The 23,083-nt window shown below is 44.4% G+C and overlaps 1 pseudogene; it reads right to left on the reverse strand.

Annotated features, from left to right (window-relative positions):
- Window positions 1–5,937: 5,937 nt before the first annotated feature.
- On the reverse strand, window positions 5,938–22,708 carry LOC136543984 (clavaminate synthase-like protein At3g21360; annotated as a pseudogene).
- Between the last annotated feature and the right edge of the window lie 375 nt (window positions 22,709–23,083).

A 23,083-nucleotide genomic window follows, 5' to 3' on the forward strand; every position in this document is an offset into this window, starting at 1 on the left:
AGCGATGGCAGGAGCCTGGGTTAGTAGTTACTGCCTGAACACTAAGGGTTTTCCCAAGATCCTGTATGCGACCCTACAAAAGCTTAGAGTCAAAGATCGTCCTGAGTATGAGGGCCATGAGTATGAAAAGCATGGCACTGAGCGGTGTGAAGTTACCATCTACATTGGGAAGAGTGAAGAGTTCCCCGACATCACTGAAGCCTAGAATGTGACCGCAACCGTGTTTCGCTTCGTCGACACCTACCAGGTTGTGGCCCACAAAGCCTTGTGGTATCTTTGCTAGATCTATAAAGAGCCCATTGCCCGTACCCCCATGAGGTTCTTTCCACCATTGGAAAAGAATCGACGGGCATGGAGGGCTCGCATGGAGGCTTTGCAAGGGCGAGATGCGCAAGAAGATAGTCCTACTATGGTGCACTAGACCATGTACCTGCTTGCTCTGGATGAGCAGTATGATCGGCAAGCCTCGGAGTTGAGGAAGTGCCTATGGCGAGCCGAGGAAGCCAAGATTTTCTCTAGGATGCTCTAGGTGCAGCTTGTCGAAGCACATGCCAGTGCGGTAGCTGCTGAGAGTCAGGAGACTGCCATGTCGAAAGCTCTGAAGGAGGCTGAAGATCGACATGCCTATCAGTTGGGAGAGGCCTACCTTGTCACTAGGGCCAAGCGGAGGACGCTGGCTGCTAAACGATAGGATCCCTTGATCGTGGAGGGGATCCCTATCCACCCACCAGAAAGAAGGAGAACCGGTGTTGCAGTACCGCCAGCACCTCCACCCTCAGAAGTGTCAGAAGTAGAACCCTTGATTCCTCTCACTCAGCCATTGCCAAGAGAGGAGGCAGATCCATAGCCAGGGTGGTAGAAGAATCCACCGAGCCCAGAAATGAAGATGCGTGGTCCAAAGTAGATTAGTTGCCTTGTGATGATATACCCATAGTTAGTAGTGTCTTTCGTCGCTGTCCACCGGTATTGTAATCTTTCCGTTGTATTTCATCCATAGTTGTTGAGGTAGTCCAATCGTAGGAAAGGTGAACGATGTGTTGAGAATGGGAGAGTAAGTGCCTGTATGTTGTCCAGCATAAGGACGTTCAGAATATGCATTTTATTTATTTCGCTGTGTTATTACGCCCATCTACCTTAAGTCTCGCTAGACGTGCTTAGGGTTTTCGAGGGCGATGTTAAGTGGGTTACAAGAGAAATTACCATTCGGATGCGAGCAGACCAACCGTGATTGGATAACATAGGACACTGTATCGACTAATTGTGGATGTCCCAGCAAAACACTTGAATCTCTTTAAATCAAATCCGTTGTTGGATTTGAAGTTCTTGTCCCTTGTTGCGAAAGGAACCCTTGTTGTTTGAATCTTCCCTTGCAATACTCCTCTGATTCTGTGGTCTATGACCCCACCGTCTTCATCACTTGTAAGTTGGTAGTAGTTGCTTGGTTAATAGCTTATGGCGCCACGATGAAACCGAGGGCCCCTGTGGAATAGCTGCCACATGGTGACGCTGCTCGGCACGCGCTGGTATCGAGATTGTTGACCAAGTACATTTACCAAGTTACACCGTCATACCACTTTTGATATAAATATTCGGGCGTTTGAACGGAAAATCCACAACGAATTGATGAAATAGTGTTCTCTCAAAGTAAACAAGAGGAGGTGGTTTCGGAGGAAGCATGTATGTTACGATCTCACTTCATACAAAGGTTGGCACATATTGTGGACAAGAAAGGGAAGAAAAGAAGAACACCTAGGAAAAGTTAGCCTTGGGTAGTAGGGAGTGCTTAGAAAAGCCTGAGTGGATGTCAAGTCCCGAGCACAGTGCCCAACTCGACCACGCTACGCATGTCGGGTCGCTGTCACCGCATGCCCCGTGGACGCCGTCGGTGTCAGGCCCATTAGCACCCTATCCTCGCATGGACGCAACATCGTGCCGCACTTGCCGTCCTCGTGCACTGTGCGCTTCTCCTTTTCCTGGCCTTCGGTCCGCTCTTGATCCTCGCCCTCGTTCCCATACCGGACCCCCTCCCTTCTTTCTTCTTTTGGGGACACAGCCGCCTGCACGCCTCCCTCGTCGAGCAAACCCTCTCTCCTCTCCTTTATTCCCCCCTCCGCTCGCTTGCACAAGGAGCGCACCATGGTCGACTTTATCCCCACAGTGTGAACCGACAGTGTATCCCATCCATGCCTTCTCCACTTCTAGTGCGCTGCGCCCCATCTCCGTTCGCCACTATAAGATGCCCTTGGTCCTTGCTCTTCTTCTTCATCCCCATCCCTCTCAATTCCAAAGCAGAGCTACGAGATCCAGTCGTCATTGTGGAATTAGGTTCGTCTGACAGAGGTGATGGTGTAATCTGAGAAGAAGGGATCTGGTTTTCGAAGAAGTTCAAGTCTACCATTGGTTAGTTTGGTCTTAGGGTTCACGATGTTTGACTTCTCAGTCTCCTGTTTTTGGATCTGTTGGTCGTACGCCATGTTTTGGATAATCATTATCTTATTGTTTCTCCATTGCCCTCGTCTATCCCGACTTCTGGAGTAAGCCTTGGTTGTACTAGGTTGCTTTTAACCATGTAACTTTAAATCCCAGTGTAATTTAGTGTTCGACGTCGTATAATCTTTCGTGTAATTCCAGATTTATGAAATGTGTTGTAGTTTTGCCTAAGGGGAGTGGATCCTAATTCACTATTTTATAAACCCTCGCGTTAGGAGACGTACTTGTGTTGTAGTTTTTGCTCTTTCCACCTATAATGTAATCCTAGCCAATGTTGTGTTTTGAATTTAAGTGTGTTAGTTGCTTGAGCCCAACTCCATCAAATACTTCTTTCTACTAACATGTCATTGATTTGCTGGCCTAGAATAGGTACCATATAATGACAACCAACCTCTATGTTCATTTACAACATTGTAATAAAAAAAGCCATGTTACCTTTTATTCCCATATTTTTTCCATTTAATGTACCAAATAGATCAACCTTTCGTAGCAACGCGATGAGAAAACATATTAGACATATGAGCCATATTTCTCAAGATTTTTTTCTATATCAAGCACATCACCTGCATCGAAGCACGGGCAGCAGTGGCTACTAACCTATGATGATCGGATGCCTTTAAATATGGCTGTGGCCTCGGTCCCATCTCTCTTGGCAACAAGTCACGAGCAAACAAGTTTCCTTTCGTTCGAGAACGAGCTCTGGCTCGGTTGGCAAGCGGTGTAGGTGAGCACGCTGCCCGCCCGCGTTCGAAGCCTAGCTTCGACACCGGTGTCTCACCCGGGAACAGTAGTTCCCTAAATAATTTCAGTTGCCTCTCGTGCAGATGTGCCACAATGGTCAAGTGACGTGCCCGCCACGCTCGAAGTCTGATGATCTAAGTACCTCTCAGCTACGTTCGTTGTCTAGGTATAGTTATAGGTTTGTTCGTATACCGTGTGTGTGTGAGGTGTGCGTGTGTATGGTGGTATGTGTCTGTATCCGAACAGATTCTACAGCTGTACTTAAGATGAGAGGCAAAAAAAAAGTTTCCTTTCGTCCCAACTAGGGATGAAAACGGATCGGATACGGACGGATATCACCGATATTACATTTGTTTTCATATTTCTGTCCGGATTCGGATTCGAATACGGATAGTGTCAACTATGTCGGATATGATACGATTGGATATCGACATCATAAATATGCGATTTGAGTATTCCGATACGGATACGGTATCGGATGTTTGATATCCGGACTCGGATACGGACATATCTCAACCCCTCTAAACGGATTCGATTTCGAATACGGTCAAAAAATATCCGTATCGTTTTCATCCCTAGTCCCAACACACACCAAACCCCTGGGCATGAGCTCGATGGACACCATCCTCCAGCTTGCGTGCCGACCATGGCCTGCAGTCACCAATTATGCATGCATGCGTAAACTTGTGCCAGCCTGCTGCTTTTGTCGTACAGGTATAGTACGAACAGAAGATGAAAACATATACATAATAACTCCACGCAGCAGTGCTTTAATTTCTCCGCCGGCGCACTGCCACTTGTATTGTACCCTACATTTGCAACATACCTCTCATACACGTGGTGCTTGCGTATGCTCATCATGAAATACTTGCAACATGAAAGCACTTTCTGTAACATACGTCTAAAGTAGATGAAATATTTGAAGCATACGCTTGCAACATATGTATAGAGCCACTGCAACATATTACATATATCCAACATCCAGATAAAAACACTTGCAACATACGTCTGAAGTAGATGAAACATTTTGTATAAATACTTGCAACATATGTGTATAGCCATTGCAACATATACGACATCCAGGTCTACTTTTTGCAACATCAGTATCGCACACAAGGGACCGCTTGCGCCTGCTTATGAAACACTTGCAACATGAAAGCGCTTTCTGCAACATACGTCCGTAGCAGATGAAACATGTAGAACATACGCTTGCAACATATGTGTATAGCCACTACAAACATATGCAACATCTAGATCAAACACTTGCAACATACATCTAAAGTAGATGAAACATTTTGAATAGACACTTGTAACATACATGTATAACAATTGCAACATTCAGATCTTCTTTTGCAACATCCATATAAAACACTTGCAACATTACATCTGGAACATCTGAAACACTTGACACATATGTTTATAACATATACTTTTAGTGCAACATGGGTGGCCGGTGCGGCAAACTGGCGCGGTGGAGGTAGCCCTGTGAGATGGCCACAACAGGTGGGGCGAGCGACGACCGAGGTGATTCCGCGTGGGCGGGAGCGAGCAACGGCGCGGGCGAGGCATGCGGAGCGGGCGGGTCAGGGCGCGCGGAGCGGATCACGCAAAAGCAAGCGGCACAGACAGGTCGCGCGGAGTGAGCGCAGAGCGGTCCGTTCGGAGGGATAGATGCCCGCTTCGTAGCATTACCGTTAAAGAAAGCGCATGATGAAATTTTGGCACAGTGTTGACTATGGTTAATCAGGCAAAAATAAATTATTAAGGAGGCCATACAAATATTTATACTTGGCTCTAACATAACAGGGCCCATATGGAAATTGTTGCTATTTATGTTAACAATGCTAAGTTAACTCGTAGGCTCACGTATATTTGTGGTCTATAATTATTTTGGGACCAAATGCATTTTTTGTGCACATGCATGGAAGCATAGACGGTTGCCATACGTTGCTGTAGTTGGTCATTCAACACAGTTCTCCATGCATGTCGGATTATGTCCTTTTCTGGTATACATGCATGTCACGTATTCACGTTCTGATAAGGCCGCCATTCATACTAGTACATGTATATATTTGTGTTACGGTTGCGTCCATGGATTAAAAATACAATGAGGCCAACTGAGCAGCCGGTGTGGCTTGGAGCAACGGCGCGGGCGGGGCACGGAGTGCGCGGAGCAGTCCGTCTATATGCTTAAAACAAATTAAACCGATGATTTAGATTAAAAAAACACGGGCCACGCGGAGCAGTCCGGACGGACGCCCACCTCGTAATATTACCGCTCCTCTAAAATTTTTAGTGCTCTAAAGTTTTTTTTTATTTTGTTTCTGGAACCGTATGGCATTCACCTCTAAATCTCTAATATAATTGGCATCCACTTACCCTTCATATTTTCTTCGAGTACACCACTACATAAGTGGCAAAGCATAATACAGTCAACTTCATCTTCTTCTTCCCCTTCAGAATATTTCCTGAGATTGTTTTGTTGTGGTTCATGTCTGAAATTGAGCTAAAGATGACATCTGTATTTGAGGCCATGAAAATGCCAACACTTCCAAGACTATTAAAAAATTGATTATCAAATTGCTTAGAGAAAGTGTGGGTACTTCAAATAAATTTTCTGGTGACAAATATAATAATTAGCTTAAAAAGGACCAACAGACACAACACTGCAAAGTACAAAAACTTGTCCATTATATTGGCCTCTTCTCACTTGCACGCCGCGACGAGGATCCTCCTGGGCGGCAACGACGGCCGGCGCGCGTGGAGCGTGGCGAGGTTGTCGAGGATGAGGATGTCGCCCCTGCGCCACCGGAACTGGATGCTCTCCTCCTCAATGATCTCTCCAATCCGCTGCACAAAGCTCGCCGGGATCTCGCTGCCGTCCGCCGCCGTGGCAGAGCTCACCTCCTTGCCGTGCATCCCCACCAGCGTGTTGAACCACATCCTGCGGCCCCTGCGGCCCGGGAAGACCCGCGTCAGCGTGCGCGGCCCCAGGATCGTCTTGGCGCTGCCGTCCGGGAGCCATTCGAGGTCCATGCCCAGTGCTTTCGCTCTGCACAAGACAATTGACACATGCCAATGCCATATATTATGTTGTGCTGTCCTGATTATTTATTGGTTGATTCCTTGTTCGTTTGGTTTAGACTGCTAAAACAAATGTACACAATACTGGACCGATGCTCCTGGCTTTCATCTCTTTGTTTCTTACGGAAAGGTATATATATCTTCGTTTTGCTCTTGGTGCACGTGGCAGCTCACCAACACATCTTTGTAGCACGTCAGGACTTTGAGCGGACGTTTCCAAGTGGATCGTGTATAGGTTCTGTATTATATAGGAGAAAACTGTTGCTATCTGTACCAAAAGTTCAATTACAATGTCCCACGACTAACTACTCTCTCTGGCCAAAAAACAAATGCTACGTGCTGTGAACAAAACTGGCATCGATTGAGAGATTAGTTTACAAGTACTTTCTAATATGGCCGCTTACGGCATCCCCAACGGGAGCCAAATTGCTAGCTTGGAATGAATTCGATCTATTGGCCGAGAGGAAGGAAGCTGAACGCGCTAGCGAGTGAAAATCGCTAGTCTCGCACGTCAGGTGCGCATAACAATAGACTTTATAAACCGATCCGTGCTTTTCCCAAGTGATCGAGACGGGGCATCTAATCTTGAGGTACGTTGACTGAAATAAGACAAAAAGAGCAGACGTGTTTAGTGACCAGCTGTTCTCTGCCTCGGCCTTGTCAGAGGTGCCAAAGGCGTCCTCCCAGCCTCGCCCCCGCATGGATTTGTTGTCGTTCTTGCTCAGCGCCGTGCCCGTGAGCGTGTACCGCAGCCCCTTGGCGTCCAGCTCCTCCACCATCTCCGGGAACTCCTGCAGCGCCCGCTCAGTGACCCGGAAGCTCGGCACGAACGGCGTCTCCCCGCCCTCCGGCGGCGGCACCTCGCAAAACAGTATCACCTTCTCTGGAAACTCCTTGATCTGCATGCCCACACATTTGCATGGATCAAATGTCAAAGGGAAGCTAGCTAGTGACTTGCCATACGTACGCACGCATACGCAGTTACGCACCAGCACCATCTCGTGATGGAAGTAGACGAACTGCTCGAGGGGTCCCACGTTGGCGGTCCAGACGCGGCCGTGGACGTGGGTACGCGGCGCCGGCCCGACGTACCGGATGTCCGGCCACCCCAGGGCCTCCACGACGTCGCGGACGTCGAAGCCGCGCAGCACGACGGCGCTGCTGGTGATGACCTTGCCCTCCAGCCACTCCCTGTTCACCACACCAGATTCTCACACTAGAAATGAGAGCATTTTTATTGTAGGTGCGGCTAGAGTTGGGGGCGCCCCCTACAGTGGGCGTCCTCGGGCCCCAGCAGTCCAGCCGCCCCTACAGATGGCACTGTAGGGGCGGCCGGTAACCTGAGCCGCCCCTACAGTTGGGGCTGATCTGTAGAGGCGGCTCAATCACCAGCCGCCCTTGCAGTGCCCATTTGTAGGGGCGGCTGCCACCAGCCGCACCTACTGATGGCGCACGAATAAATAGCAGCCACTCCATTCTTCCACCTCGGGACACACTCTTCTAAAAAAAAGGTTGGGAGGCCTTAGGCTCCTCCTAAAAATTGCTCTACTAAGGGGGAGGTTTTGATCTCAAATCCTTTGGTGGAGAGGCTCTAAAAGGTAAGGAAATGCTTCTCCAACTCTTTATTTGAAGTTTAATTCGTTGGTTAGTGAGTAATTTGATTTTTGGTTTTCTCTCTCTTCCATGGAGCTTGAGCTAGTTATAAGTGAAATTGGATCCTAATTTTCACTATACTAGGGTAAATTAGGTAGGGAAGTAAGATTGCACCATTTGTTAGTACATCTTTGTTGATTTTAATGTAGCATTAGTGAAGTTTGGTGCATGTGTCATGAAACCCTATATCTAGATCTAGATCTAGGATTTTGTTTTTTTTTTCTTTTTCAATTTTTTCTTTATGTGACTAGGGTTTGCATGTAGGTAAATGTGTAAGATTTTAATTGTTGCTAATGTGTAAAATATCCTCTACCATAGCTACTAATTATCATTTAATATTTATTTTGATTTATTTCTATAATATGTGTTTTTAATTAGTTATGGATAAATAGGCCATTAATTAATTATCCTCTACCATGAAATTGGAATGGAGTTTGCATGAAAGGTAGTGGATGAAATATTAAATGTTGCTAATTGTTTTCTTTGAAATTGTTTATTTGAACCAATTAATTTATATTTTAAAATATTTATGCATTAATACTCAATTAATTAACTATCCTCTACTACCATGGTGCGTGTCTCAGGTATATACAATTATTCTCGAGTAATATTCTTTCTTTGGTTGTTTTGTTTCTATAAGATGGACTACAGGAACTCTTGGATGTATGGTTCGTTAAGACACGACGCTCTTTTCCGTGATGAGGTGGACAAATTCATTAAAGCCGTAGAGAAGCATGCAGCGACGTTGAAAGAGAATAGTGACACGATTATTTGTCTCTGCAAAGATTGCAAGAACCTTATTGCATTTCGAGATGTGAGTACCATCAAAGAACACCTGATTAGGAGAGGATTTATTCCGGACTACACAGTGTGGATTCATCATAATGAAACAGTGGTTGTTGATGACAGCGACGATGATCTAGCTGATGAAGCTGAAACCCAAGCATACTTATCCCGATTCACAGACGATCTTGAGCAACAAATGGATCGTGACTATGGCAATCAATAAGGTGGTGGCTTTGGCAATCAACAAGGTGGTGATGATGCTGGTGGTGCCAGCAATGATGGCGAAGCACGTGAGCGGGATGCAGATGACGGTGACAACTTGGACGAAATGCTTGGGGCCTTTGGACTAGAAATATTAGAAAAGAATAAGAGAGGTCTAGAAAATCTTAAGAGGGTGACAAAAGCATCGAAGAAGACTATGTATGATGCTGAGAAGGGCTGTCCGACATACTTCACACTGCTACGTTTTGTGCTTGAGCTACTCATCCTGAAGGCTAAGTACGGCTGGTCAGACTGCAGTTTCGATGATCTATTGTGCCTCATGTCACAGTTGGGTGCTCGCTGAACGTGTCGCGCAAGTCTTCTATATGCCTGACCCGCAAAGTAACCTCCCCCAAAGAAGAAGACAAAGCACGTGGTGGCCTCTGGGAAACAACTGTAACACCCCGGTGTTATGCCTGCATTTAGGCACTGCAAATCACGCATATCATGCATCATCAAGCATCCAAATCATACATGCTTAATCATGTGCATACCAATTGAAACATTGTTTTGAAACATATGAAACATGTTGTGAAACCTGAATGTTGCATACCTTTGTTAGAATTGTTTTGCCCTGATTTTGCTTGATAGGTTAGTAGAACTTATTTGGTTATGATTGTAAATCATCTAGAATTGTTTATCACAATTTTTGGAGCAAGGTTTGTATTTGAATTTTTTGCCAAATTTTGCTTTAAAAATAATTCTCCAAAAAATTAGGGTTTGAGTCAAAATTTACTTTAATTTTATAATTCAAAATCTATAATAAATTGGACGTTGGTCTTAAAATCAAAGTTGTAGAGGATAAAATTTTGAGCAACTTTTATTTTTGGTCCAAAGTTTGAAACTGCTTTGATTTAGCCCAAAATTTCGTTTGAATGAAAAAGGAATTCAAATTAATTTGAAAAATCTTGTTTTTACCTTCGTGGGCCTTGCGCCTCACTTCCCGGCCTAGTTCGCAAGCCGGCCCGGCCTAGCTTGGCCTCCCTCCCGCGCGCCGCGCGCCGTGCCCCGACCGTGCTCAGGCGATGGCCACCGCGTGGCGACCGTACGCCGGCGCCGCCCGCCGGGTGGCGCTCCTGCGGGTCCCACCGCCCGCTCGCCTCGCTTAAGCTCCCGCCAGCGCCCCGCTTCTCCCCACTCGCCTCATTCCGCTCGCTCCCTCCTACTCGCAGTAGGCAACAGCAGCCACGGCGCAGCTCAGCGCCACCGCGCCCTTCGCCGCCGCGTTCCACCCCAGCCACCGCACCATTCCCCGCCTTCTCGCACCACAAGCTCTGCCATCTCACGCGCCACGCTGTTGACCCACTCGCCTCGCGTATCGACCAGAGGTGAGGCCTAGCCTTGAGTTTTCCTTCACGTCGTCACTCGCCGGAGCTCGGCCACCGCGCACGCCTCCATGGCCAGCCCTGCTCCGCCTTCCTCTCTTCCTCTTTTCGTGTGCACCGTGCCCGCCTCGCAATGGCGAAGCTCGGTCGAGAGCCGAAGTCGCCGCTCCGGCCACCATTGCGCCGGAACGAACGCGCACCGCCACCATGCAGCGCCACCGCGCGCCATGACCGCCGGTCACCTTGCTCTAGTGGTCCTCTGGCCGCGCAAATAGCACCAGCTGGTGCGCCTTCCCTTGTGGAGTCCGTAGGTAGCAACCACACCGCCGGCGACCTCACCGCCGGTGAAAATCCGGCCGGTCAGGCCATCCCCTGCCTCCGGTCGGCTGACCAGTGGGGCCGGTTGACCCGCTGGGTCCCGCCTGTCTGTCTCTGTGGAGCGGTCTTGGGTACAGATCCGGGTGCACCCAGCGTTTTCGTCGGCTGGTTTTCAAAACGATTTCTAAAATGATTTTCAGAAATGAATTAAATAGCTTGTAAAATGTAGATCTCGAGTTATATGGCTCCAAATTTGTTGAGACAAATTTTTCTAGGTTCCTTATCATCAGATCTACTTGGGAAAAATTGTGCATGTCATTTTTGAGATACTTTGCTGTAGAATTTTATTTAATCATGAATATTGCTGATAACTTGAAAAATTTGTAGAAAAATCCATAGGCTTCAGAAAAATATGACTCCAAGCTTGTTAATCTTCTTATGTCATGGCCTTCCTAGGAAAAATATGTTTCATGCATGTACTGTGGGAAAAGTTTTAGGTGTAGTTCAAGTACCTTTAATGGCTGATTTTTGTTATTTTTGCTAGAGAGCAAACTTTGTATAAAACATGCATGTGATAATTTTTGGACAGTCATTATATGCTATGAAGAACCTAGGAAAAATATTAATTCTGTTGTTTGACACTTTTCATAGTACAAAGTAATTTCATGCTCATTTTTAAGCTATAGCTTGTCATTTTTGTGTAGGATAGTTTACTTATCCAAATGCCATGAAATTTTTATGGTAGTTTGTTTAGGATAGTATTATGCTACTGTAATTTTCTCAGATTTTTAGGAGCATCAGAAATATATGTTTCTATTCAAACCTATTATTAATTAGGGTTTAAGCAAGTGTTGCTTTAAGTATAATTAAGAAATTAGTAAAGCTTTGGTGTATCTTTGAAGCATTTCATAAGATATGTTGACTTAACATATTAGAAGTAGAAGAGAATGCAGTAGATGACATGTGCTTGTAGTATAGTTTCTTGGATGATGTTGACTACCTTGCATTTCGACATATCCCTTGCATTCATCTTCTTCGATGCACCGTTTGCATAATCACTTACGCGCATTGCATCATACAGGATCGCAAACCGAGAACCCAGTCGTCATACCCGAGGAGCCCGAGGAGCAGCTCGAGGTGCAGCAGCAGGAAGTGCTAGAAGCCGACGAGGAGGACGTTGAGGAACTTCCGGAGTGCCCCGATCACCGTCCGAGCTCCTTCGAGAGAGGCAAGCCCCGGAGCATTTTTCTCCCGGTTTGCGATTATTTAATTAAATGCTTTACTTTAATTGATGCATTACGTTCAGGAGTTGTTTGCAATCGTTGCTGCATTATACCTTGTCTACCTTTGTTATACTATATCCTTGTTACCCTGGTATCCGCAGTCAAGTCAATGCTTAGCTGGCTTAGACCGGTAGAAGTCAGGTGATTTCCTGTCACCTGTGAGCTATAGGTGGTTACCTAGATCTGCTTGGATGACTATGAAGTCATGGTATAACTAAGTGTTAAATGAAGTTGAGACCGGACGGAGACTTGCAGAGTTTTGGACTGTAGTGTTTCCGTCTGTGTCGATTAAGGACCGACCGTTGTTGGGCCTCAAGTCATGTTGAACGCATGCCTTACATTTAGCTGGCCGGATAAAGTACCTTCCGACCACGAAGCTAGGAGATTTTTCGGGCCGAGTAGATTGCCCGCAACGCACTGTGCCGGAGCAGGTGTGGTAGGACACGGGGGCGGGATAATAAGACCAAAGTGCAGTCGGTCGGCCCCCGAGTACATGTGGTTCCTGGCAAACTCGAGATTCCTGGAAAGTTGACTCGGTGATCAATATCTCACTTTAGCGGGTGAGTGAGGTTTGTGTAAGGAATAAATCACCAGCTGGTTAGGGATCGATTCGAATCGCCATCGCTCCTGGATAGTGAGCACTTGACTTGAGTTACTTCATCGTAGTAAATATTTATGGAACACTTGGATAGTTTTAATGAATATGACAATATGGAAGTTATTTAATGATCGTTGGTTATCATTATCTGCTTAATCACATGTTTACTCTAGTATAGGTGCAAATCTAGTCGACAGGTTAATAATAATTAACTTGGCAAAAATGCTTTTCTAAAGGTTCTCGAAATACTAAAAATGCTTCTTTTTGCAAATGAGTCAGCTACCCTACTATATAGCCCTTCATAATCCTTGGTGTCATTTATTTTTGGGTATGTCGGGTAAGTCTAGCTGAGTACCTTCTCGTACTCAGGGTTTTATTCCCACTTGTTGCAGATGGGCAGATGTATTACGGCTACTGTATCAACTGCCTTTATCCTGCGATGAGTGATACTTAGGACCATGGGCATGGTCATTCCTTACGTCTCATCTGATGCTTTTGTTGGAGATGATCATTCACTGGCACTATATTTAAACTCCGCGTGAGTGTGTGTGTGGTTTGAACAAATGACTTCCGCTACTTTTATTCGAACTGGTTTGTAATAACTATGTTTAAACTCTGATGTATCTGTGATGCGAACTTTTATGTAAGTTGTGATGGTGACCGCTAAACTTATTACGATCATGGCTGGGACACGAGTTGGTTTGAAATCCTTCGTGATTTCACGGACTACCGGGTTATACGGGCTTAAGTTTGTTCAATCGTCTGCTCTGGTGGATGATTTTCTTACTTAATTTCGTATAATTGGTCGGTTCTGTTACAACAACATATCATCGGAGTTGATGGCGTGGACGATGTTGAAGCTTACAATAAGTGCGATGAGATGTCGCTATTCATAGACTTTTGTAAGAAGACCGAGGCTTTGGAAAAGAACCTGCCCAAAGATGTATTGCCATGGGAATGAAAAGATATCAAGGGGAAAGTTATCACAGTGGGCTAGCTAGTTTATGTAAGTGTGTTAGTGTTCGTAAGACTATATTCATATATGTGTGTGTGAGACTACATTTATGTATGGGTGTGAGACTACATTCATGTATGTGTGTGTGAGACTATATTCATGTACGTGAGACTACATTCATGTACGTGAGACTACATTTATGTATGTGTGTTTGAAACTACATTTATGTGTGTGTGTGTTTGAGACTACATTCACGTATGTTTGTGTGAACAATGTGTACTAAGAATTTATCAAATTATGAAATTACCAAAATAAAAGGTGTAGATCTCCATGAGTTATTCAACTTTGGTATTCATTACTTTTTCAGTTGAAATGATTTGGGGGTCCAAATTATGGTTTCAACTTGTCTTTTTTCAAAATTTAAAATTTGAAAGGTTTAAATTTAGTCAAATGATAAGATAACCAAAATAAAAGTTGAAGATCTTGATGAGTTGAACAACTTTTGTATTCATCACTTTTACATCTGAAATCATTTAGGGTTTGAAAATTTGGTTTGAACTTGTCAAATTTTAAATTTTAAAATGTGTAAAACATTGTCACATCCAAGTTTGATCAAACTTAAATGCTGAAGCATGATTTTAGAAATTTTTAGAAAAAAAAACCATCACATTTGGAGTTAGTATAAGGGAGAACAACTAATTATAAAGTTTACCCACAGATTAAAAAGAGAAATCATACCGTTCTAGATGATCCTTACATGATCATAGTGAACAGTGTGATTTCTGTTTTTAATCTGTGGGTCAACTTTGTAACTAGTTTTTCTTCCTCATACTAACTCCAAATCTGATGATTTTTTTCCTAAAATTTTCTAAAATCATTCTCTATCAATTTATTTTGTTGGTTTTGTCAATATATACATATGAAAAGTTTGAGCAATTTAAATTTTGAATTTCAAAAAAATGTAACTTCAGACAAGATTTTGGTACCCCAAATGATTTCAGCTGAAAAAGTGATAAATACCAAAGTTGAATAACTCATCAAGATCTACAACTTTTGTATTGGTCATTTCTTCATATGACAAAGTGGTAATGATATTGTTCACAAATGTGACACATTTCTCATAAGGTTTTATAAACTATACGAGACATGTGTAAGATTAGTGAACAATATGTGCTAAGAATTTGTCAAATGAAGAAATGACCAAAATAAAAGTTGTAGATATTCATGATTTGAACAACTTTGGTATTCATCACTTTTTATGTTGAAATCAATTTGGGTCTCAAATTTTGGTTTGAACTTGTCGTTTTTCAAAATTTCAAATTTGAAAGGTTCAAATTTTGTCAAATGACAAGATGGCTAAAATAAAAGTTGTAGATATTAATGAGTTGAACAACTTTGGTATTCATCACTTTTTATGTTGAAATTATTTTGGGTCTCAAATTTTGGTTCGAACTTGTCATTTTTTAAAATTTCAAATTTGAAATGTTCAAAGTTTGTAAAATGACAAGATGACCAAAATAAAAGTTGTAGATCTTCATGACTTCTACAACTTTGATGTTTATCAAATTTTCATTTGAGATCATTTGGTGTCTCAAAATTATTTTAGTAGTTTTGATTTTAATTTTTTAAAATTTTAATTTTTTCTAATTTTTAAAGGTTCAATTTTGCAATTTTAAACTGTTGTAGTTGTTTTAGTTATTGTATATGTAAATATATCTATAAAAAATAATTATAAAATTTTGTATTGTATTATTTATTATTTACATGTGAATAATTCATTTTGATTTAGAATTTTGAAAAAAAAAATTCAACTGTAGGGGCGGCCTATAACCTCAGCCGCCCCTACAGCGGCTCTGAGGTATTTTGAAAAAAAATTCAACTGTAGGGGCGGCTTGTAACCTCAGCCGCCCCTACAGCGGCTCTGAGGTATTTACATGTGACCGTCGCTGTGGGCGCTAAGTGTTGGGCGAAATCGGGCGCCGCCAGGCTCTGAGGCTAGCTGGGATGCCGTCAGGCTGCCCAATTTCGCCGTCGGCGCCGCCTACACCGCCGTCGCCTGCCCCTCCCTGACCCCTCCACCACCTCCTCCACCGTCTCCCTGACTCCAACTACCGCCCCCCGCCCCATCCACCGCCGTTCCCTAGGCCACGACGGCGGCTAGGGTTGGGGAGCGCTCGCCCGCGACCGGCTGCCTCGTCCTTGCGGAGCGGAGGGGAGGAGGATGGCTGCGGCTGCGACTGCAGGGAGGAAGGTGGCGGTCGTCGCCGTGCAGTTCGCCTGCACTGACGTCGAGGCGGAGAACGTCGCCACCGCCGAGAGGTATGCTATTGCCCGCCCACCAGCGACGGCCCGCCTACCTCCCTAGTTAACCCCCGCCCCTGATGCCCTCCCCCAAGGAGCCAAAATCCTAGCCGTTTAGTCTAGTCGCGGTCTCGCAGGCATTGAAGTTTGCTGGAGTTGTGAACTTGTGATGTCTACCTCTTATCCTATTCAGTAGCACGTGGTCCTGGTGTTGGCGGTTGCTGCTAACAAGGGTTTGATTCATGATGATTTGTACTGAAATCTGCATTCACTGCGCACCCCTAGTACTTGATTTTCACGCAGGAGTTTGCTTTTAGTAACAGTGCCACAAGTAGTTCCTCTCATTGACTTAGTAATCTTTATTTTTACCATCAAGTATGTAGCCTGATAACCAATTCCGTAGTAACCTAGTATGGTCCCTAGTAGTAGTAGTATCTTCTAAATGTAATTTGGAGTCGCTATAGAATTTTGAGTACAAAATCACCCCAAAGAAAACTATAACAATCTTATATCTTAACTGCTATGTATCTGCACATTGGATTTCTGTGCATTCTTCCTTGGATTGGACAATCCTGTCAGCTACTTTATTCTCAACTCCATTCTTTTTTTTGCCAGCTACTTTATTCTTTCAGTGAATTATTGAGGCATCTGCTTTGGTGTTTGGATTCGGTTATGTACCATAAGATGTTGCGCCTTTGGTGAATGCCTGATTGATCATTTAGTACAATCTTACATAACCATTTGTATCAGCTACTTTATCCTCATTTATGCATTTCTGATGGCTTCTTGAGGAATCCCAATAACAAGTTAAATGATATGTTTCTGTTTGTTCAGTTGTTGGGATTTGGTTACTTATGCTACAAGACCTGCTATATTCTAGTACAATAAAGTGAAAGTTCATTTCCAAGTTTATTTCTGTATTTGTATGGTGGCCACCGCAAAAACACGCAAAATACTACAGACTTGGTTCCTCTGTCTACATTTTGGCCAAGTTGTTTCAAGCCGCTGGTGCTGTTCTAATTTCTAGCTGCTGCGTTAAAACCGAAGCACATCTTGGTTAATTAGCAACGATATGCTTAACGAGTCAGTTTTCCACCCTTTGCAGTGTTAACTCTTCTGCCACTTTTCTATGACGCTACGTTGCCAGGATTCTATTTTCCAATAGTTACAGTGCTGTTCCAAAAGAACAAAACCTGGTTGGATGCTACTGTTACATTGTGTTATACTTTGTTTTGATTATATATTATAGTGAAAAAAGAAAACTCAGAATTCCAAAATTTGTCTTCTCTTCACTTGATTTGCAATTCTCTTGCACCTCATGTTGGTACATCATAGCAACAGTATGGTTTGTCTTGCTGAATGGAATTTCTTGAACTTACTCTGTTTCACTTTCTTTTACTCTTATTTGCTACTTCATTTCCAAACATGTAGCATGTTTGAAGTCATAGCTTTACTTGAGTGCATTGTTGTGTTGCAAAGCTATTCTATAGTTATGAGGTTGGTAGATGTTCTAAATTTTTATTATTTCTTTTGATCTAGTACTCACCATTAGTGTCGATGTGGCTTTCATTTACTTTCACTGCCATTCTCAGCTTGACAGTCCATCAGTCAAAACAAGTTTTAGAACTTTTTTTTTGTCAGTGTGTGTTCAAAATTCAATAGTTTTAGAAATTATTTTTACAAGATTTAGAATTAGAAATATATTCTAACTACGCTAGGAAATTTAGACATCCATGGTTGGACTTATGTTACTTAAAATTTAGCAGTCTGTTCAGCATATGTTGCTTTTTTCACCTACTCTCCCCTCTCCTCTCCTCTTCTCTCCTCTCCTTTGCTTTCTCTTTGTTTGACTACTACTACTACAAGTACTACTACTACTACTAGTACTACTACAAGTACTAGTACTACTACTAGTACTACTACTAGTACTAGTACTACTACTTGTACTACTAGTACTACTACTTCTACCACTAGTACTACTACTTCTACTACTTATACTACTTTTTTTTCTTGCATCTCTTAGAACAAGGCACGAAATGTCGTGAACATCAAAGAGTGCATCCCGATGCCCCGTGAATGATGAGCAACCATCTCATGGAGAGCAAGAACTAGATGACCAGCTTACTCAGGAGCAGTTTGATAACGAGTTAGAAAAGGGTCTAGAAGTGATGCTTACTCAGGAGGACCTTGTCGATGATGAGGATCCAGTGGGGGGAGCCCAGGGAAGAGAAGACGGAGAGGATGCCCAAGGCAAAGAAGGGGATGATGATGAGGATGATGACACCTCATCAGGGGGATATGTAAGTCCTGAGGATCCTTTCCCACGAGAACCCAGACGGAGGCCAACAGAGGATGAGTTGGACAAGGATTTTGATCCGAACGATGAGGTACGGATAAAGCCTTAGTAGCTTGTAAATTTGACTAATGCTATGGCTATATGTTACCTCTGCTAACACTTTTGACCTGCCGTATACACAGGTCGTCCCTACTCAACCTCTGAAAAGACGACGTCGGCCTCTGGCTCGTCTTGCTAGACAATACGTAGCGGGGCAAAGGAGATCAGAGGAAGGAGCCACAGATACTCACAATGAGGCCTCCACTCCACAACCTCAGGACACAACCACGACTGAGATTGCCCAGCCAAAGAGGAAATGAGGGGGGGATTAGAAAGCCAAACCAATATCACGACAAGGCATGCTATGTGATAATGGAGGTCGGGCCAGACGAGCAGATCCTTGAGCCATATACATACAGGGCAAAATTCTGTAATCACATCAGGTTTGTAGTTAGAGATAAATTGAACCCAGCTATCTGTGGCTGGAATCTTGTACCTATGAGCCAAAAGGTAGACCTATGGGAGAAGCTGAAGCAGAACTTTAGGTTTCCAGAGGGAACACATGAGTTGGTACAAGAAAATGCTTTTAAGATAATGGGGCAGAGCTTTCGACGTTGGCGGTCAGATCTAAACAAGAACGTTATCCAACAGAAGTTAACTCCTTTCCATGAGTATTGCAACATAACTCTTAGTCAATGGGAGGAGCTCATGGCTGAGAAGACTTTAGAGGCATCATTGGCCCTCAGTGCCCGTAACAGCGAGCAGGCGAAGAAGAACCAACACTACCCTCGTCTAGGCTCCGGTGGCTACGCTGGCAAGTAAGAGGTCTTTAGGAAGATGGATACAGAGACCGAAGCTATCGGGAATACGAAAGTGCCGAAGTTGAAGCCACACCTCAAACAGTAGATATACGCGAGGAGTGTGGATTCATCCGGTAGTAGCCTCAAGTTTGCTAAGCCGGAGACCAGAGAGGTAGTATCAAAGATACTGAAACATGCTGAAGACAAGGAGAAGGGCGCATTCAACCATTCCAGAGAGAGGGACGAGCTTACCATTGCCTTGGGAAACCCCGAGCACACAGGACGCACCAGGGGGCTAGGGAAGAGGATGTCCTGGAAGCATGGATTCGTAGAGGAGAGGCACATGTACAAGAAACATGGCAGAGACCGAGAGTCTAATCTTGAGCGCCAAGTGAAGGCTCCAGTTGAAAAGATGTTGGTGGAGAAAGGACTGTCTATGATGGAGCCACAGACACTAATGAGGCCACCCAGAGAACTAGCGGTAGTTGGCAGCCCTCCGGATGTTCCCAGCAGTCAAGGTTCCAATGCAACTGGAACCCCTATCGATTGCATACGGGCGCCAATCAGTTGCAAATTGGTGGTTTCGATGGGCATGCAAATCGTGATCATTGAGGTGGCAACGGGCGTGGCACATCCTCCGGGCGGCACGTGGCACAATAGGGACATCCCATAGGACTACACTCGGGTCGAGGTGCATACCATGAAGCCCGAGTTCATGACTTGGAAGATAGAACACCCTACTCCCGAGGGGCTCATGTTACTCGGAGACGTCATGAACCAGTTCATCCTCTGGCACAGACGGGACATTGTATTGACCAAGTCTTCACCAACTCCGACTGAAGTTCATCCTCTAGAGCAACCTGTCGAGGACGGGGAGGTATACTCACCGGCCCATGACCATGACCACCACACGCTAGAGACTTCTCCACCTCGTACCGAGCAAGGGCATGATGACCTACCACATCCTTCTCTACCTCGTACCGAGCATGGGCATGATGACATGCCACATCCTTCTCTAGCTTGTACCGAGCAAAGGCATGATGAGATGCAACATCCTTCTCAACAAGCGTAGCCGATACATGAACAACAAGTGTCTCATGAACAACAATTGCCTCATGAACAGCCGATATGTGAAGAACAAGTGGCCTCTGGAGCAGGTGATGCACAAGTTGACAAGGACGTGCCTGAATGGGAAGCTCGAAATAAAATCCCAATCAAGATAAGGCCATCATATGTGGGCATTAATGACATCTCGTCGGTGCACAAGTGGATGGCCCATGACCAGTTCAAGCCTAAGAACCAAGTAAAAGAATTCAGAGCACCAGCTTCTGAGGGCGCCACTAGCAAACTGCACAAAGGGTTTAACAAGTATTCAGCTGTTGATAACCTCAAATGGTCAAATTATTGCCTGGATAAATATGAAAAAGGCAAGAACTTCCTACCAATCCGAGTCATATAGTGCTTGCCACGTGGAATGAGAAAGTTCCACGATTGGTACTTGCGTGCTCAGATAACAGAACTAGAAATCTTACAAGCATGGATCCCTGCCGGCACATTTGGAGCCCCAGGTGGGCAAATTGTCATTGAGTTTAAGGATATCCAGGCATGCTTCCACCTTGGACGAATGGAAATGAATCTAATTCGCATGTGGTGCCTATAAGTCCTTGCCCTCTTGATATGATATGAATGTAATCTTTTGATTTTGTTGTAACTAACCCGCGCCGTGATTTGTAGAATGCAAGCGGACTTTGTGAGAAAGAGGCCAGCTCTGAAACTCGGGTATATAGACCCTTCACCTATAGCATCAATAAATTTTAATTACCCTAAAGAGTGGAAACTATATTGCAAAGAACTAGGAGCTGAAAAGACACTTAAGGAGAAAGAGGACATCAGGAACAAGAAAGTATTGGAAGAGTCCCTCAAGGTTGCGGCATACATTGCCCTATGTTTTAAAAATCTCCAACAACACGATACTATATGGATACCATACCACTTCAAGTAAGTTCGACTGTATACTTAGCTTTGTTCAATATACTTTGTTTGATGCAAAAGAGCTTATGTGTTCCTTCTATGATTAAATTCATGCAGCGATCACTGGATTTGCATAGGTGTTTGGCTCTCACATAGCATGGCATGGGTCTTTGATTCAGCGGATTTCCCAGTCGAGACATACAAAGACTTCATAGCGATTGTGGACGTATACATATCGACAATCCTCATTTTAGCTACTATGTTTGTATACATACTTGTAAGGTTCAATGTGGGATACTAACAAGGTGCATTTGCTAAAACCATTGGAATAGGGCATTCAGGCACTATGTCCAGGAACATAAGGGGATGCATCATCCAAATAGGAAGGAAAAGTTGTATGTCAAAACTCTATGTGCGGTAAGTGTCATTTACTTTGGTACTCCATATATTACGTGTTTGTCAATAGCATTACTTAACATCTCCATATGCAAAACACACAGTGCCCCAAGCAGAAGCCTGGGAGTCTACATTGTGGATACTACACATGTATTATGATGAGTACCATCGGTGGCTACAACAGAAACCCCAATCTAGTAAGTTTGAACCTCTTCACTCGTAGTATGAAAAGTTCACATATGTTGTGATATAGTAAACCTAAACTTGTTCTCTTGTAATTGGAGAAAGATAAAGACACGAGAAGGAACCCATACAAGGATAACGAGCTCTTAGAGATGGTCGGCGACCTTTGCAACTTCATAATGGACAAAATTGTGTACCATAAAGGCACTTACCATCATCTTCTTTCTGACTTAGGTAGTAATCCTCTATACCAACACCTTCGTGAGACTGATAGGCTAGCCCTAGGCCGTTGATGACAATGTGGACTTGTGGTATGGTTTGGATCAGACTTTGGAACGGTTTGGACTTTGTTTTGCATGTGGACTTGTGGATTTCTTAATGGACTATGTTATAATGATGGACTTCATAATGGACTATGTTGTAATGATGGACTTTTGTGAATTATGACTTGTGATGATGTTCTAAATAATGGTCTTGTGTTTGTGGATGTATATATGTATATTTGTGGCGGTCAGATTCGAATTTGAATTATATATATATGTGGTCAGATTTGAATTTGAATTATTTTTTTGCTGAAAAATCCACTGTAGGGGCGGTTCTTGATTGAACCGCCCTTACAAATACACACAGCAGGGGCGGCTGGTGATACAGCCGCCCTTATAGAAGTCCACTACAGGGGCGGCTGATATTACCAGCCACCCCTACAGAGGGCACTGTAGGGGCGGCTGAAAACACCTGCCGCCCCTGCAGAGGGTACTGCAGGGGCAGTCAGGAAACCGCCCCTACAGAGACACCCTCTGTAGGAACACCCTGGGAAGGGCGGCTGGCGCAGCCGCCCCTACAGAGGCTCTAGAGCCGCCCCTACAGTTAACTTCTGTAGTAGTGGCTGGCCCTCATGGTCTTTGTGCTCCTCCGTCGCCGGGGTCAGGACCAGCGGCATTCGCTCGCCGTCGATGGTCTTCTGACCCTCGCACTCACCGACGCGGAAGAAATAATCGCCGTGCCGTGGTGGTGTTTGCGTGGTGGCGGCCTCTGTGGCGAGCGCGTTGTTGATGGAGACCTTGGCTTGCAGCCACTCCCTGTTGGCTTCCAGGGCCGCCATGAGGGCCTCGTAGTCGTCACTGTTGTTGCCTCCGCTCTGTCGTTTTATCGGCGTGGCATCTATCGTCTTTTCATCCTTGGATTCGTCGTCGACGATGAACAGATCATCTTTTGAAGTGCCCTCCATGATGAAATGGTGCCTAATTCCCTTTTTCTGCTATATATGCTCTGGTTTATAAAAGATTGGGTATATGTAGGAAGCTAGATTTTCCTGTGGTTCAAACAGAATGGAAGAACCATTGCTGGTACTTATAGGCAGGTGAGTCAGGCAGTGCGGAACTATTCTGCTCTAGTACTCTCTGGTTTTTTTGGAGTTGAGAAAGCGACATAATTTGAAGTGATCTATCCTTTGTCAAAGAAAGATCGCTAGACGGGTGAGATAACAAGGGTTGTGCTATATATGATAGCAAAGTCATAGGGCACGTCTACGGGCTGGACCGCTAGTATTTGCCAATTGTTGTATGGACAGTCGATTAAGCACACACAAGCAATATTGTTAGGA

The sequence above is a fragment of the Miscanthus floridulus genome, chromosome 3, assembly GCF_019320115.1.
Source record: "Miscanthus floridulus cultivar M001 chromosome 3, ASM1932011v1, whole genome shotgun sequence".
NCBI lineage: Eukaryota > Viridiplantae > Streptophyta > Magnoliopsida > Poales > Poaceae > Miscanthus > Miscanthus floridulus.